Source organism: Bos javanicus, chromosome 10 (assembly GCF_032452875.1).
Source record: "Bos javanicus breed banteng chromosome 10, ARS-OSU_banteng_1.0, whole genome shotgun sequence".
Lineage (NCBI taxonomy): Eukaryota > Metazoa > Chordata > Mammalia > Artiodactyla > Bovidae > Bos > Bos javanicus.
Genome location: NC_083877.1, coordinates 6,163,843 through 6,179,909, shown reverse-complemented (window position 1 = coordinate 6,179,909; position 16,067 = coordinate 6,163,843).

The window sequence follows — 16,067 nt, the reverse complement described above, 5'->3', positions numbered from 1 at the left end:
TCCTGACCACTGGCTCCCGGTCAAACTGTCTGGTTCTCAGGTCCAGGGTCCCAGCCTGTTTTTAGTTCTGGCCCTACTTACACCTTGGCCCTGGTCCTTGTCTGCATTTTAGTTGTCTGTATGCTCTTGAGCAATTTACTTAATCTCTGTGCCACAGCTTTTCCAATTGTAACATGGGGGTTTTATAACAGTATTTTAGAGATACAGTATCTTAGAGCAGTTTTAACCTAGGACGATTTTGCCCCTAGGGTACGTTTGGCAATGTTGGGAAATAGTTTTAGTTGTCAGAACTGGTACGTGGTTGCTGTTACCGGCATCTATTGGGCAGATGCCAAGAACACTGATATGTATTTACAATGTACGGGGCAACCCTTCATAGCATAGAACTACCTAGTCAAATTGTCAAAAATGCCAAGATTAGAAGCTTACAGTTACAGAGCTGTCACGAAGGCTAAATGATAAGATATTGGGTTGGTCAAAAAGTTGATTTAGGTTTTTTAGTACCATCGGAAAAACAAACATTTTGGTTCACCCACTATATAGAAAGAACTCATAAATGTTAGCTACTACCACTACTGCTATTATTATCACTCCTACGCTTGCCTATAAAATGGGACTCATTCACTCATTTATTCATAGATACCTAATAACCCTCTGCCATGTGCCAGGACAGTTCTGAAAGTAGCAATGGACAAGACTGAGGGCTCTAATAGAGCTTCCCTCCAGGTATAAGTGTGGGGGGTAGACAAACTAAAACATGAATAAACAAACAAGGAAACCTCAGGTGTTGATAAAAGACTGCTGATGCAAGGGGGCCTGGGAGGAGAGATCAGGCAAGGTCGGAGACAGAGTGAAACCGTGCACCTCAGGCTGGGACTCGAACACAGGGTTTTTAAATTAGAATCGCTCACCTGGTGTCTGGACTTCCTGAGGATCAGGTTTTTGGTGGCTCAGCACAGAAGGAATTCAGCGAGAAACAAAGTGATAGGCAGGAAGTAGATTTATTAATGTAGGATGCTTGTGAGGGGGATACAATCAGGCCAGTGAGGGGGTTCTGACCCAAAAATTAAGTGGGCTACATTTTTAATTAGAAAGTGGGGGAGAGAAGAAGACTGTCTTCTTCCTCATTCTTTGAGTAGATATCAGGCTTAAATCATTAGCTCCCCTTTCATACTGAGCAGGAGAGTTTGACCCTATGACATCAGACTAGGACTCCTATGGCACTTGGAGAGTGGTAACATATACTAAAACATGTTAAATCATCTCAGGTTTCAGTATCGTGAGGCTCTCCTACTTTGGAATGTCACCCTTCCCTTTTATTCCTTGCTGGACTTGACCAGCAGGGGGAAGGTCTCATTTTTTTCACTTAATGGCCTGGGGCAAATCTCATGCTTTTATTAATGGCTTTATAGTTAAGCAAGCCTCCTTCATTCCACGATGTTTCAATAGCTTTCTTGAGTGATCACTCCCTTCCAGTGGCCTCCCAGAGTTTCCTAAGTCCCCCTCTCTACCTGTAATTCCCGGGTGGTACTTCAATTACCTGTGTAACTGTCCTACTCTAGCCCTGTCAAGAGAGTGAAACTGAATGTCAAGAAGGAGCCAGCCTGGTAAAGACCAGACACCAGGCCATTGCAGGCAGAGGGCAGCTGGGCTTAGATGGTGCCGCAGTAGTGACCTGAGGCTGTGAGAAGAGAAAGGAGACTAGTTTGGCTGGAGCAAGGTGGGACCCAGGGGAGCATGGTCTCAGATGAGGCTGGGGAGAAGCAGGGGCCGGGCAATGTAGGGCTGTACATACACTAGTAAGGGGATTGGGTTTTATTTTAAGAGCAATGGAATACATTGAAGTGCTGTAACTAGGAGAGTGAAATAATCCCGTTTACATTTGTGTGGGAGAATAGTTTCAAAAAGACAAGAGGAGATGAAGCTTAGACTTGGAGAGTGGCAGTAATAAAAGGGGATTAGATGGATTGAGGATTCCTTTGGGAGATAGAGTTAATGGGATATACTGATTACAGGTTGAATGTAGGGAATGATGAGGGTGGAATCAGAGCTACTGCCTTGATTTTTGGCTTGAGCAGTTAGGCATATGGTGAAATATTTCACTAAGACAGCAGAAGCTTGATGGAAGGGCGGTTTGAGGCTGTGCTAAATTTTAGTTTTCCACTGAGCATTTTTGTGGAGTTGCTCAACAGGTGGCCTGGGGTTCTCTTGAAAGGGCAGAGCTAGAGTTGGAGACCTCATAGTCATTGGTACTAGCTGATATTTAGAGGTTGGCAGATGGATGTGATAGTCTAGGGAGTATCTGTCGCCTGTGGCTGGGTCTAGAAGAGATTATGGAGAACTTCAAGCAAACTTTGGAGCTTGGCAGAGGAGGAGCAGCCAGGGAGGTAGGAGAACAGCTGCAGAGTGAGGTGTTCCTTGTATGTGTGATCATGGAGTGTTAGGGAGCTGGAAAGAGAAAATTGATCTGGAACACACAAATATCACAGCCGCCAATCACATGAGAGTGAGAGGTGGGGCCAGACCCTCAAACCTAAATCCTGAAACCAGCGTGCCCATCTAGGGAAAGGAAAAGGGAACCAGCACTCCTTGTGATCCTCCTGGAAGGTAGGTTTGATTATCATCCCATTTTGCATATGAGAGCTATGAGGACCAGAGAGGTGAAACAACCTCCCTCCCCTCTAAATGTTGAACTTCCTTGGGGTTTGTTTTGAGTTCCTTTCTCTTTCTACATAATTGCCCTGGGTTATCTCACCTAGTTCCAAGGCTTAAGGCACGTTAAACTGACAGCATATTAAAAAGCAGAGACGTTACTTTGCCAACAAAAGTCCGTCTAGTCAAAGCTATGGTTTTTCCAGTAGTCATATATGGATGTGAGAGTTGGACCATAAAGAAACCTGAGCACTGAAGAATAGATTCTTTTGAATGGTGGTGTTGGAGAAGACTCTTGAGAGTCCCTTGGACTGCAAGGAGATCCAATCCGTCCATCCTAAAAGAAATCAGTCCTGAATATTCACTGGAGGGACTGATGCTGAAGCTGAAACTCGGATACTTTGGCCACCTGATGGGAAGAACTGACTCATTTGAAAAGACCCTGATGCTGGGGAAGATTGAAGGCAGGAGGAGAAGGGGAAGACAGAGGATGAACTGGCAGGATGGCATCACTGACTCAATAGATATGAGTTTGAGCAAGCTCTAGCAGTTCGTGTCGGACAGGGAGGCAGGGCATGCTGCTGTCCATGGGGTCGCAGAGTCAGACATGACTGAGTGACTGAACTGAATTGATCTCACCTAGTTCCAAGGCTTAAGGCATGTTAAACTGATAATCTCTGAAGCTGTATTTTCAATCCCAACCTCTCCCCTGGATTGTAGACTCATCTCCTACTGCTTACTCACACTCCCTACTGGGTTGTTTCCCAAATGTCTGTCTAAACATTGAAATCCAATCCCCCACCTCACCATACATCTTTCTCTCCCATCTATTTTTCCTCCTGGCCTTCTCTTTTTTGGAAAATAGCATCAAATTCACTCAGTTGTATCATTTTAGACATCTTCCTCACTTAGCCCTCAGAACTCATTTATCACTCAGATTTATTTTTCTGTATCCTGAGTTTCCCTTGAATACACTCACATCTCTCCGTCTTCACCATGGTCCCCTCCCCAACAACCAAACTGCCACATCCGTTCTCTTGGGTGACCACAGTGGCCTTCTAAGTGGACTCTCTGCTTTCACTCTCCTTCTCCTCCAATCTACCAGCAGCCAGAGGGATCATCCCCCAAAATGTAAAGTGGAATACGTCATTCTTTTGCCTAAAAACTCTTCAACTCATTCTTTTTTATTTTATTTTTTATTGAAGTATAGTCAACCTGCAAAGCTGTGTTAGTTTGAGGTATATAACAAATCTTCAATTCATTCTTTTTTAAATTGGGATATAGTTGATTAGTAATGCTGTGTTAGTTTCAGCTGTATAGCAGTGATCCTGCTACACTTTTACATCTATTCTTTTCCAAATTCTTTTTCCATTTAGGTTATTACGGGATATTGAGCAGCTTTTCCAATAAGTCTTTGTTGATCATTTATATTAAATACAGCAGCATGTAGAGGTCAACCCTAAACTCCATCCTTGAGACAGAAATCCAAGTCTTTGACGGCCCGCCTGGTCCACATGTTCTGGTCCTGGTTGCCTTGCCACCTGTATCTGTTGCCAAATGCCTACTGCCCATCCTGGCATCTCCTCCAGCCCCCTTGTCTCATTTTCTTGTCTTGCCCAGCTCTTTCCTGCCTCCAGGCCTCTGCCTGCGCTATGCCCTCTGCCAGCAGAATTCTCCTTCCTGCTTTTCTGGCAGGCTCCACATCGTTCAGATCTCTTCTCAAACCTCTTGGGAGAGGCTCTGACCACTCTCCCCAAGGACAGTCCTGTTTTCATTAGCTTATCTCATCCCCTCCTTCCTTTCTGTGCTGGCACCATTTCATTAGGACAACCTACACTTGTTTATTTGCTGATTGAGTTATCAGCCTCCCCCATTACTAGATTCCAAGCACCACAAGAATAAGAATTTTCTTTTTCAGTATTATTCACCACTGTATCCCCCGTGCCTTGCCTTGTGCCTGGCACACAGTAGGTGCTCCACCATCATTACTGGATGCTGAGTGAAGGCCACAGAGCCGTTAAGCATCAAAGCTGCTGTTGGGATGTGTATAGGGTGTCTCCATGACTTCTCCCCTTGCTTTATCCTGATTCACACTGGTTATCTGCCTCAAAAATACATACTCTTGTGTTTATAAATAACCCTCTGGCCTGTGTAGCCTGACATGGGGTAAGACTTTCCTCCCAGTGTTGCTTGTCTGTTCAGTCCCCTCACAGAAGGCCTAGGTTTGGGATTCTGGGCTCTGGAACGCCTTCTGGCATTTTCTGCTCAGTGAGCCCATCCATTCCCATTTTCTTCAGTGGAGCTGAAGATATAAATTGCAAAAAGGCCTTCTTGCAGATTGCTGGGAGAGCGCATGTTCCTGGCCAGGAATTCCTCTGCTGCTGCTGCAGGGGCAGCGGGGCAAGCTCCACTGGGGGCGGTGCAGGCTGCACTGTTTGTCACTGCTCTGTGTGACTAGGGATGGGCAGAACGGGGGCTGGGGCAGCTGCCAGGCCCAGCTCTGGGGCCGGCAAGCATGGATGGATGAGTGGCGGACAGTCGGGGATCCAGAGCACAGCACACAGAACTGAAATGCAGGACCCAGTGTCCATGCTGCTTACGGTCTAGCAGTAGGGAGTGACTCAACCTGGGTTGACCATGAGCTGCATCAGGGGTGGCCAGATGGGAGGTGCAGCACCATGAGAAGTGTTTATACATAATGGGAGTCTGGCACATGCTGGTGGTCCTGGAGGACTGGGCAACTCCAGGAGACTGGCAAAAGTTAGCTGGTTACCCAAGCCCCAGGTTACAGTCTGAGGTTAGGAAGGAAGGACTCTAAGATATCAGATCTTAAGTTCGGAAACAGAAAGGCCTTAGCAGGAGTATTTTGTTTGTTTGTTTTTAGTTGAAGTATAGTTTATTTACAATGTTGTGTTAGTTTCAGGTGTAAGCAAAGTGATTCAGTTATACATACATATATATCATACATACATACATATTATATATAAATATATATCTACTTGGCATCCAGTCCCATCACTTCATGGCAAATAGAAGGGGAAAAGGTGGAAGCAGTCATAGATTTCCTTTTCTCGGGTTCTAAATCAGTGAAGATGTTGACTGCCACCATGATATTAGAAGATGGTTACTTAGACCTGGGTTTGATCCCTGGGTTGGGAAGATCCCTGGAGAAGGAAATGGCAACCCATTCCAGTACTCTTGCCTGGAAAATTCCATGGACGGAGGAGCTTGGTAGGCTACAGTCCATGGGGTTGCAAAGAGTCAAACATGACTGAGTGACTTCACTTTCACTTCTTGGAAGGAAAGATATGACAAACCTAGACAGCATATTAAAAAGCAAAGAATCACTTGGCTGACAAAGGTCCGTATAGTCAAAGCTATGGTTTTTCCAGTAGTCATTTAAGGATGTGAGAGTTGGATCATAAAGAAGGCAGAGCAGCAAAGAATTAATGCTTTCAAACTGGTGTTAGAGAAGACTCTTGAGAGTCCCTTGGACTTCAAGGAGGTCCAACCAGTGCATCCTAAAAGAGATCAACCCTGAATACTCATTGGAAGGACTGATGCTGCAGCTGAAGCTCCAATACTTTGGCTGCCTGATGCAAAGACTGACTCATTAGAAAAGAGCCTGGTTCTGGAAAAGATTGAAGGCAGAAGGAGAAGAGGGTGACAGAGGATGAGATGATTGGATGACATTACCGATTCAGTGGACATGATCTTTGGCAAACTCCAGGCTATGGTGAGCGACATGGAGGTCTGGCATGCTATAATACATGGGGTTGCAAAGAGTCAGACATGACTTGGTGACTGAACAACAACATATATGTATGTGTGTGTGTGTGTGTGTGTGTGTGTGTATAACAATTATATTCCTTCTTAGATTCTTTCCCCTTATAGGTCATTATAAAATATTGAGTCTAGTTCTGTGTGCTATACAGTAGGTTCTTGTTGGTAATCTATTTTATATATTGTAGTATGCGTATGTGAATCCCAAACTCCTTTTGCACCCTACCCTTTGGTAACCATAAGTTTGTTTTCTATGTCTGTGGATCTATTTCTGTTTTGTATATAAGTTCATTTGCATCTTTTTTTCAGATTCTGCCAATAAGCAGTATCATATATTTGTCTTTGTCTGGTTTTACTTCACTTAGTATGATAATCTCTAGGTTCATCCATGTTGCTGCAAATGGCATTATTTCATTCTTCTTTATGGCTGAGTAATACTCCATTATATATATACATATACATATATACACCCTATTGTCTTTGTCCATTCAGCTATTGATGTACATTTAGGTTGCTTCCATGTCTTCACTATTGTAAGTAGTGCTGCTATGAACACTGGGGTACAAGTATCCTCTTGAATTATAGTTTTCTCCAGATACATGCTCAGGAGTGGGATTGCTGGGCCATATGGTGATAAGCTGGAGTCTGGATTTCTCTCCTTACCATATGTGTGAGGTTAGGTAAGTCATGTCATCTCTCTGAGCCTTGGGTTTCTCAGCTATGAAATGGGGAGAAGCACCCTGGCTGCCAAGAGTGCAATGGTGCTCAGAGACAAGGCCTGGAGAGCGTCCTGCATGGAGCCCAGCACTTACAAGGCTTTAACACATTGGCAGCTACTTGTGGAGCAGGGCTGCGTATTGAGACTCAGAAAGACCTGGCAAACGCAACATGATCAGGCTCCTGAAAATGACAGAATGTCAGGGACCCAGGGAGTTTTCCTGGAATACCTTAGGTTCACCAGGTCCCAGACTTACTGGGGAGCACCTTGGCTTGAGGAGGGCAGCTTGGACGTCCTAGGGATGCACCTGAGCCCTCCTCTGCGGTTCAATAGGTAGCACTGGGGGTAGGATGACCTGGAAAGATGCAGTGGGGGCCAAGATGAGCTGCAGGGAGTAAACATCAGGGACCCACATTTGGGGATCCTTATCATTTTACATCATTTTTTACTCTTTTAATAAATAAGGAGACACTTCTATATGCTGAGACTTTTATTTAAAGATGTTAGGGGAGCTCACATTCCATCATTCACTCATTTATTCATTCAGTCAGATAAACTTGCTATACGTCTACTCTGTGGGGGGCCCATGATGTGAATACAGAGGCGAGTAAGGCACAGCCCCAGCTCTCGGGGAGTAGATAGGATGAGAGGGGACCTACTGAGTCATGACCAAGAGCCCAGTGCTCAGAGACACTGTTGGGGCCTTCCTCAGCCAGCCACCTCTGCACATACAGACACATGATTTGGGATGTCACCTCATTTCATTGGTCTTGGTTTCCCCATGGGTGGTTGTGAGTGCTGACTTTAAGGTGACTAAGCAATGCTTGAGCAGCAATTAGCTCCCAATAAACGTTAGTGATGATGGTAACAGTGATGACAATGATGAGCAGATGTAGGCTAAGTAGAGAATTCTGGGGACAAGGGAGTTAGGACAGGCGTTGTAGAGAAGATCTTTTAGTCTAGTTTTTTAGAGGATGAAGAAAGAGTCCCCAAGTGGACATGCTGGAAAGGGCAGTTCTGGGAGAGAACTGCAGGTGTGAAGGTGTGAAGGCAAGACGTGGCCAGGGCTAGTTGGGCAAAGACTCCTAAATCAATCAGGACCTCCTTTTGCTGCACAAAGAGAGCATGGAGTTCTAAATTGAGACCTTTCAGGCTGCATGTCATCCACTAAGTCTCACACAAAGAGACAGATTTCCAGACTTGTTCCCCCATCCAGCTTTAAGCTCACCTTCTGTCCTCCTCTTGGGCTGAAGAGTTGGACCAGCCTCTGGCAAATATTTATGTTGAATTATTTGGAGACAGCACAAGATCTACAGTGGAAACAGTGGCAGACTTTATTTTTTGGGGCTCCAAAATCACCGAGGATGGTGATTGCAGCCATGAAATTAAAAGATGCTTACTCCTTGGAAGGAAAGTTATGACCAACCTAGACAGCATATTAAAAAGCAGAGTCAATGCTATGATTTTTCCAGTAGTCACGTATGGATGTGAGAGTTGGACTGTAAAGAAAGCTGAGTGCTGAAGAATTGATGCTTTTGAACTGTGGTGTTGGAGAAGACTCTTGAGAGTCCTTTGGACTGCAAGGAGATCCAACCAGTCCATCCTAAAGGAGATCAGTCCTGGGTGTTCACTGGAAGGACTGATGTTGAAGCTGAAACACCAATACTTTGGCCAACTGATGTGAAGAGCTGACTCATTTGAAAACACCCTAATGTTGGGAAAGATTGAGGACAGGAGAAGAAGGGGATGACAGAGGATGAGATGGTTGGATGGCATCATCAACTCGATGGACATGAGTTTGGGTAAACTCCAGGAGTTGGTGATGGACAGGAAGGCCTGGTGTGCTGCAGTCCATAGGGTCGCAAAGAGTTGGACATGACTGAGCGACGAACTGAACTGAACTGAAAGGATAGTTGAGGTTTTCATAGCATTTTATAAAAAGCTTATATAAGCTCCTATCACTATACATGGATGAGGTAATGCAACCCATCAATTCTTTTATGCCACCCGAGGTAGGTACAGGGCAGCTGGCCCACATTCCAGTTTCTGTGGGTGCCTCCTGGTTAGGTGTCCTTGTTCCTAAGCTCCATCTTCCTCATCCCCTCGGCTGGCTGGATGATATCAGGGAGAGCTTGGAGCCATCACAGGATGACAAGGACATGAGATGGATGCAGTCTGGGTTCCTGTGTCACTACTTGGAAGAGAATGGCTTGATCAACATTAGACCCAGACAAGAGTGGGACATGCCCTGTGATTGTGTTAATCCACAGAGATTTTGTGTCCTGCAGCAGAACATAGACCATCCTTACCAACACACTGCCTCACTGTCTGAACTTTCCACCCGCTTCCCTAGGGAAAGTCTACTCTTTGCATAGGAAGAAAGAATTCAGTTCCTCATTGCACATTTTCTACTCCTGGCTTCATCTGAGTCTTTGTGGGGGTGTTTTTGCTCTGTCCAGGCTCTGAGTTAGAGTGATAATGAAGCCTCTGCAATCCAGGTTCTGCACCATCTAGGACTAAATCTAGGTTTTCTCAGAATGTTCTAGAAATAATACACCTGGACAAGCCTCTTCAGGACAAAACCAGTCTACTCTCCCACGAGAAACACACTTCTCCAGTTCATGTGACTCTGAGATTCCTTCCTAAAAAGAAGCAATTCTGGCATCATGACGCTAAAGCATGTCTGTTCATAAAAAACCCCTGGGGAAGGCAAGAAGAACTTTAAGCCAGCCCTCTCAGGAATAAATGACAGTGCTTTCATTTTATAGGAGGGGAATGAAAGACCTGGAGAGAGAAAGGGACTTGCCTAAGGCCACTCAGCTCTTACCCGGAAGAAGCAATTATAGAATTAAGATCTTATTACTTCTAACCCACTTTTCTCTATTCTGTACCCTAAGGGCACCCCAGGGTGCATGGACTTGGTCCATTCTTGCCTGGTATGACAAGATAGTAAATCCATATTTATTTTCCCACTTAGAATACCGTAAGCAGTCTTTGGATTTATAGAGGGGTAGGTTTGGAATCAAAGCCTGGTTCTTAAAATAATAAGTTGCATGACCTTGAAGAGGCCACTTGCCCTGTCTGAATTTCACTTTCCACATCTGAAAATGAGGATAACCCCTGCCCAGGTGGATTAGATAACACCTGAAAAGTGCCTGATACATCATAGGAGCTCAAAATATGTGACTTCTACTCTTTCACTTAAAAAACCCTGTGCTAAGGTTGATGGGTAAATAACTACGAAGGAAGTTGCCTCTTCTCATGCCACGGGGGCAAGGATATCATTGGCCACACTGGCAGCAAGCATTAAGAAGCCATGTAGCTACTCAGCCATAAAAAGGAGTGGATTTGAGTCAGTTCTAGTGAGGTGGATGAAACTAGAGCTTGTTATACAAAGTGAAGTAAGCCAGAAAGAGAAAAACAAATATCATATATTAACGCATATATATGGAATCTAGAACAATAGTAGTGATGAACTGATTTACAGAGAAGAAATGGAGATGAAGACCTAGAGAACAGACTTGTGCACACAGTGGAGGAAGGAGAGCGTGTGGCAAATTGAGAAAGGAGCATCGACATATACACACTAAGAAAAAATCAGGTCGCTCAGTCGTGTGCAACTCTTTGCGACCCTGTGGACTGTAGCCCACCAGGCTCCTCCATCCGTGGGATCCTCCAAGCAAGAATACTGGAGTGGGTTGCCGTTTCCTTCTCCAGGGGATCTTCCTGACCCAGGGATTGAACCTGGCACTGCAGCCACCAGGGAAGCCATACATATACACTATTGTGTAAAGCAGATAACCAGTGGGAAGCTGCTGTGTGACACAGGAAGCCCTGCCGGTGCTCTGTAACAACCTAGAGGGGTGGAATGGGGGTGGGGAGGGAGGCTTAAGGAGGGGATGTATGTATAATTATGACTGATTCGTGTTGATAGATGGCAGAGACCACCACAACACTGTAAAGCAATTATCCTCCAATAATGAAAAAAGAAGCCATGTAGTGTTGTGGTGAGCACAGGAACTCAAAGTCTCACTGACTGGTTTCAAAGCTTGGCTGTGACTTTGGGCACACCACTTAAACATTCTGTGCCTCAGTTTCCTCATCTGTCAAATGGGGATAATAATAGTACCTACTTTATAAGGCTGTTGGGATGATTAAAAGAGTTAATGTGTTTAATCATATAGTACAGTTCCTGGCATATAATCAGCCCTTCAAGGTTATTTCTATCAGCATCTATTGCAGGCTTACCCTGTGTCAGGCACTGTCTCTTTTAGTCCTGGGAACTGACATTGTCCCTATTTTGCACATGAAGGGACTTGAAATCACTGTCCAAGACCCAGGGGGAGGCACAGGGGGGGCTTTGAACCTAGTTGGCCTGACTCCCAGCCTGTGCTCTTGTCACTGTTAAGCGGCTTTCCTTCAGCTTGTGACCCAGGATGGATATACTAGGACACCCAAAAGTGCATCAGACATGCTCCCCAGACATTCTCAGAGGACTCAGGAGGCCAAAAGACACTGTGGAGATAGAAAAGCATCAGGAATAGACACCACAGGAAGGGTGGAGATTGGAGATGGTAGGTGGCTAAGGGTCTTGAATGCCTCACTGAGAGTTTGCACTTGAATCTGAAGACAAAGTGGGGCGGGGGGGGGGGTGGCGGGGGGGTGGGGCGGGGCTGAAGATTTCTAGTAGGACAGACCTGGACAAATAGTGTGTGTGGGACTTCAGAGAAGAAAGCAGCTAATTGTCTTGTGTCCTGCTGGGTCAGGCTGTATGAATAGGGAGCAAAGAAGAAGGGCCTGAAGGCCAGCAGGCAACTGGGGATTCCTGGGTTGAACACGCCTTGTTAGCACTAAAAGTGGAGGCCAGAGCAGCTTAGCAGAGATTAAAGTGAACTTCAGGGTGGATGTGCTACAGGCTGGCTGGCGGTGCTTACCTTGGACACTCTGGCCTCTACCCTCACACGTGTCTTTGCTGGGGCACCTCACAGAGGAAGACGGAAATCCTCTGAAGCAGCAGAAAAGGGAAGGGCAAGGGGAGGGACACATGGGGATTACGCTTCTAACAAGAATTTTTATTTTTGTGCTAAATTCCTTTGTGAGAAGAAAACAAAAGTCAACTCTTGGGGCCTCTTTCTCTTTATAAATATTTCTATGAAAACTGACTTGCTCATATGCCTTAGAGGGGTCCAGTCCTTGAGAGAAATTTTGGTGGACCACACCTTTCCTGTACTGGCTATGTGAGCAGCACGTCAGGAGTTGGGGCCCTCAGGTAACAGCCTAGTTGCCTGGTGGGTTCCACTGCTGGCTTTTATTTGTGTCTTGCATTGGTAAGAGGAGAGCTGGCCTCAGTTTCCTCATCGGTCAAATGGGGATAGCAAGAGTGCCCACTTTACAAGGTAATTGGAAAGATGAAAAGAGTTATGTTTAAAACACCGAACACAATGCCTGACATTTATCAGCATCTATCGCAGGCTCATTCTGAATCAGGTATTGTCTCTTTCAATCCTGGAACTGATTTTGTCTGTTTTGCATGGAAAGAGACTTGAAATCATCGTCCAAGGTCATACAAGTCCCAGAGAACTCCAACCCCAGGCCCTGGCTACACTGGGTGGGTGTTTCCCTGCAGTAACCAAAGCCGTGGAACAAAGAAGGAACCCACATCACGGTTTGGGGGGCAGCTAGAGGGTGGACCCAGGGATGTGGACTCCCCACCAACAGGCATCAACCGGCAGGTCAGAACCAGAGAGCAGCAAGCGCAGAGTGAAGTGGGCCGGTCAGAGGTTCAAAGCAGGAGTTGTGGGCTGTGTGTGCCAGACGCCCCCTTGCAGGGCCACGGGTCAGACGGCTACATTCATCAACGACTGCCGGGTCAAACCTACCCCAACACCCAGCGACTTAAAACAACTGCTGCTTACTTTGTCTCACGTGCCTGTGGGTGGGCTGGAGGTTGGCTAATCTAGGCTGGATTTGGCTGGTATGACTCTGCTTTAAGTGTCTTTTATCTTCTTGGGAACAGGAGGCTAACCTGGGCTTGTTCTTCCCACGGCAATGGCAGAGATGCCCCAAGGTACAAATGCACTCCAAAACCCTGATTGTGTCATTTCCACTAACCATCCATCAGCTAAAGTAAGTATGACGTGGCCAAGACCAATGTCACAGGGGGTGCGGAAAAGACCTCCCTCTTGAGTGGGAGATGGCAGAATCACATGGAGAATGCGTGGAGTTAGAGGGGTGAAGAATTGGGGCCCACCTACCACTGTGGTCTCAGATAGGACTTACATAGGTCTAGATACCTAGCAGACTTCTGCTAAAAGAGCAACTGATACTGTTCGCTTTTTAAAAATATTTGTTTGTCATTTTACCAATCTGCCTTGGTCTTTCACCCATTCTGGAATAAAATGCCTATTTCCTTGGAATTTCCTTGGAATTTGACTGAGAGCCTCCACTTGAGTTTATGTTTGTGCTGTTTTCACATCGTTGATAATGTCCGTTCGTGTCAATGCTATCTACTAAGGATGAAGGAAGCCAGTGCCTGACTCTTAAGCCAAAGAATGTAGAGATCAGAGAAGAGATTCAACTTGGGGTCCCAATCCAATCCTGTCTCCAGGGAGGGCTGCCATCACCTGATCCTCTGAAGGAGAAGCTCATTCATCTGTGTGTTCCTTCATTCATTCACTTGTTCAGCAGCTCTTCTCTGATCACCTTCTTTTGTACAGGTACCGGTTTAGGATCAGGAAATCTACAGAGAAAATTCTAACTAGCGAGACAAAAACTAAAAATATCAATATATACTCAATGTAGAAGTGCTTAGAATTTGAAAACGCAGAGAACTAGGGTCATGTCTGTAGTGGGACGGATGTGGGGGTGGGGCTATTTTGGATGAAGTCAGGGCCAGGCTCTACAAAAGCACATTTGAGCTGAGGACTCAGGGTAGCAAAAGGAGCCTGTTATAAGAGTCTGGAGAAGAGTGTTCCAGGCAAAAGGAACAGTGAGAGACCAGTCTGAGGCTTAGGTGGAGCCACATTGAGAAGGATCCTATTAGGAGCCGATGGTAGGAGTAGTCTATGGACCCTGGTAGGAGTCTGAATAGTCTAAGTGCAATGGGGTGCCTTCAGGAGGTGTTGAGCAGGGATTAAGTGTGGTCTTAGTAACATTTTAAGAATAATAGATTGCTGGGTTGAAAATGGATTGAAAGATAGCTTGAGTGCGAGCCAGGGAGACCAGCCAGGAGATAACATGTTTTCTGTCACGGCTTGAAATCTCATTTCAGAGGCAGCCTCTGCACATTTGGAGAACTGGGAAGGCTTAGAGGAAGGGAGAGACTTTAGGGCACCAAAGATAAGGGGGAGATTCTTTATTAGCATCTCTCTGACTCCACAGTGTAAAGATGGTGTTCAGGCATAGGGAACGTGGAATCTGGGACCCGGATCACACTGTATTTTCTTTACCAGTTACCTCTGATGGCAGGTGTGGCCGAGATGGCTAACTGACCACTGGGGTCTGTGTTTCTTTCCCATGGCAGAGTTGTTACTGGCAGGTGACTGCCCCGCCATTGGCTACATGTCCTGGCCCCTCGGATCTGGGAAGAACCATGCGGTTTGTCCTGACCAGAGTGAGATGCTAGTAGAAGTGAAGTCTGTCATTGTGGTATCAAGCTGGCTATGTGGCTGGTGTGCTTTCACCATAAACTCTCCTTCTTTTCCATGGGTACCTTTGTTCCCAAGTGTTGGGCTGATTTCATAAGAAGGAGGAGAAATGCCTAACTGGGAACCAGCATTCTCAACTGGCAGACTTCAGCTGGACTGGGTGGCAGATGTCACCCATAGAAAGGCATGTCTCCACTGCCCCCAGCAAATCCTTATTGTCTTCCCAATCCTGAGCCCAGGACACAATGGCTATTTCTCACTAGCCCTGATGCTTTGTTTTTAGAAGAATATTTCTCTATAATCCACCCCTCTCTCAAAAGAGGGAAACCAAAGTGTTGAGAAAAAAGGGGCCATGTGTTTCAAGAAAAACTGGAGAGAACATTCTTTTTTGGTGGAAGATAAAAATATTCATATGAGTTTAATATGCAAATAAAGCAAGTATATATTGAAAGAATACAAATGATGACAACATTAAAAAAACAAACACTTAAAATTATATCCAATATATGGGAAAGATGTGTGATGAGAAGATTAATGGACTGAAAAGGCAGTGAAATCACGACAAGTTTTGCATTTGAGTGCCAATAAAATCAGCTCTAGTGAATGTAAGTAGGTACATTTGATCATTTGATCCACATCACTCATAGGAGTTACTTGCCTGGCCCTTTAGACGTATGAGCTGGAGACCCTAGGCCATCGGCAAGCACAGACCTCTGGCGGCTCTGGAGAAATGGAACACAGTCAGAGACCAGGGAAGAGGTGAGGAGTGTGGTGACCCCGCCCCTGGGAGCACCATGCCTGTCTTTCCCCACGCCCTGCTCCCGGTCTCCCCTTCCACTCTGCCTCTCACCCCCTGCGCCCTCTGTTAGCTCCCAAAGGACTCTGAAGGCTCCCGGCGGTTTCCCACTGCATGCTGCTCTAGGAAGTCCGAGGAGGGAGCGCCACCCCATTCCGGGTGTCTGCGGCCAGTTCAGCGGGCCGAGCGCTGAGCCCGGCCACAGGTGCAGCCTTCTGGGGACCGTGTGTACAAATGCAAAATCTCAAATCCTTCCTGGGTGCTCCCTCCAACTGAACACGGAGATCCAAGGAAAACAGATTTATAAGGAGGGAAGAGATTTTAAGTTTTGAATTTTATACACTTTTTAAAATTACTTTGTATTAACACGGGTGTGTGCTCAGTGTCAGACTCTTTGCCATCCCATGGACTATAACCCACCAGGCTTTCTGTCCATGGGGATTCTCCAAGCAAGAATACTGGAGGCAGTTAC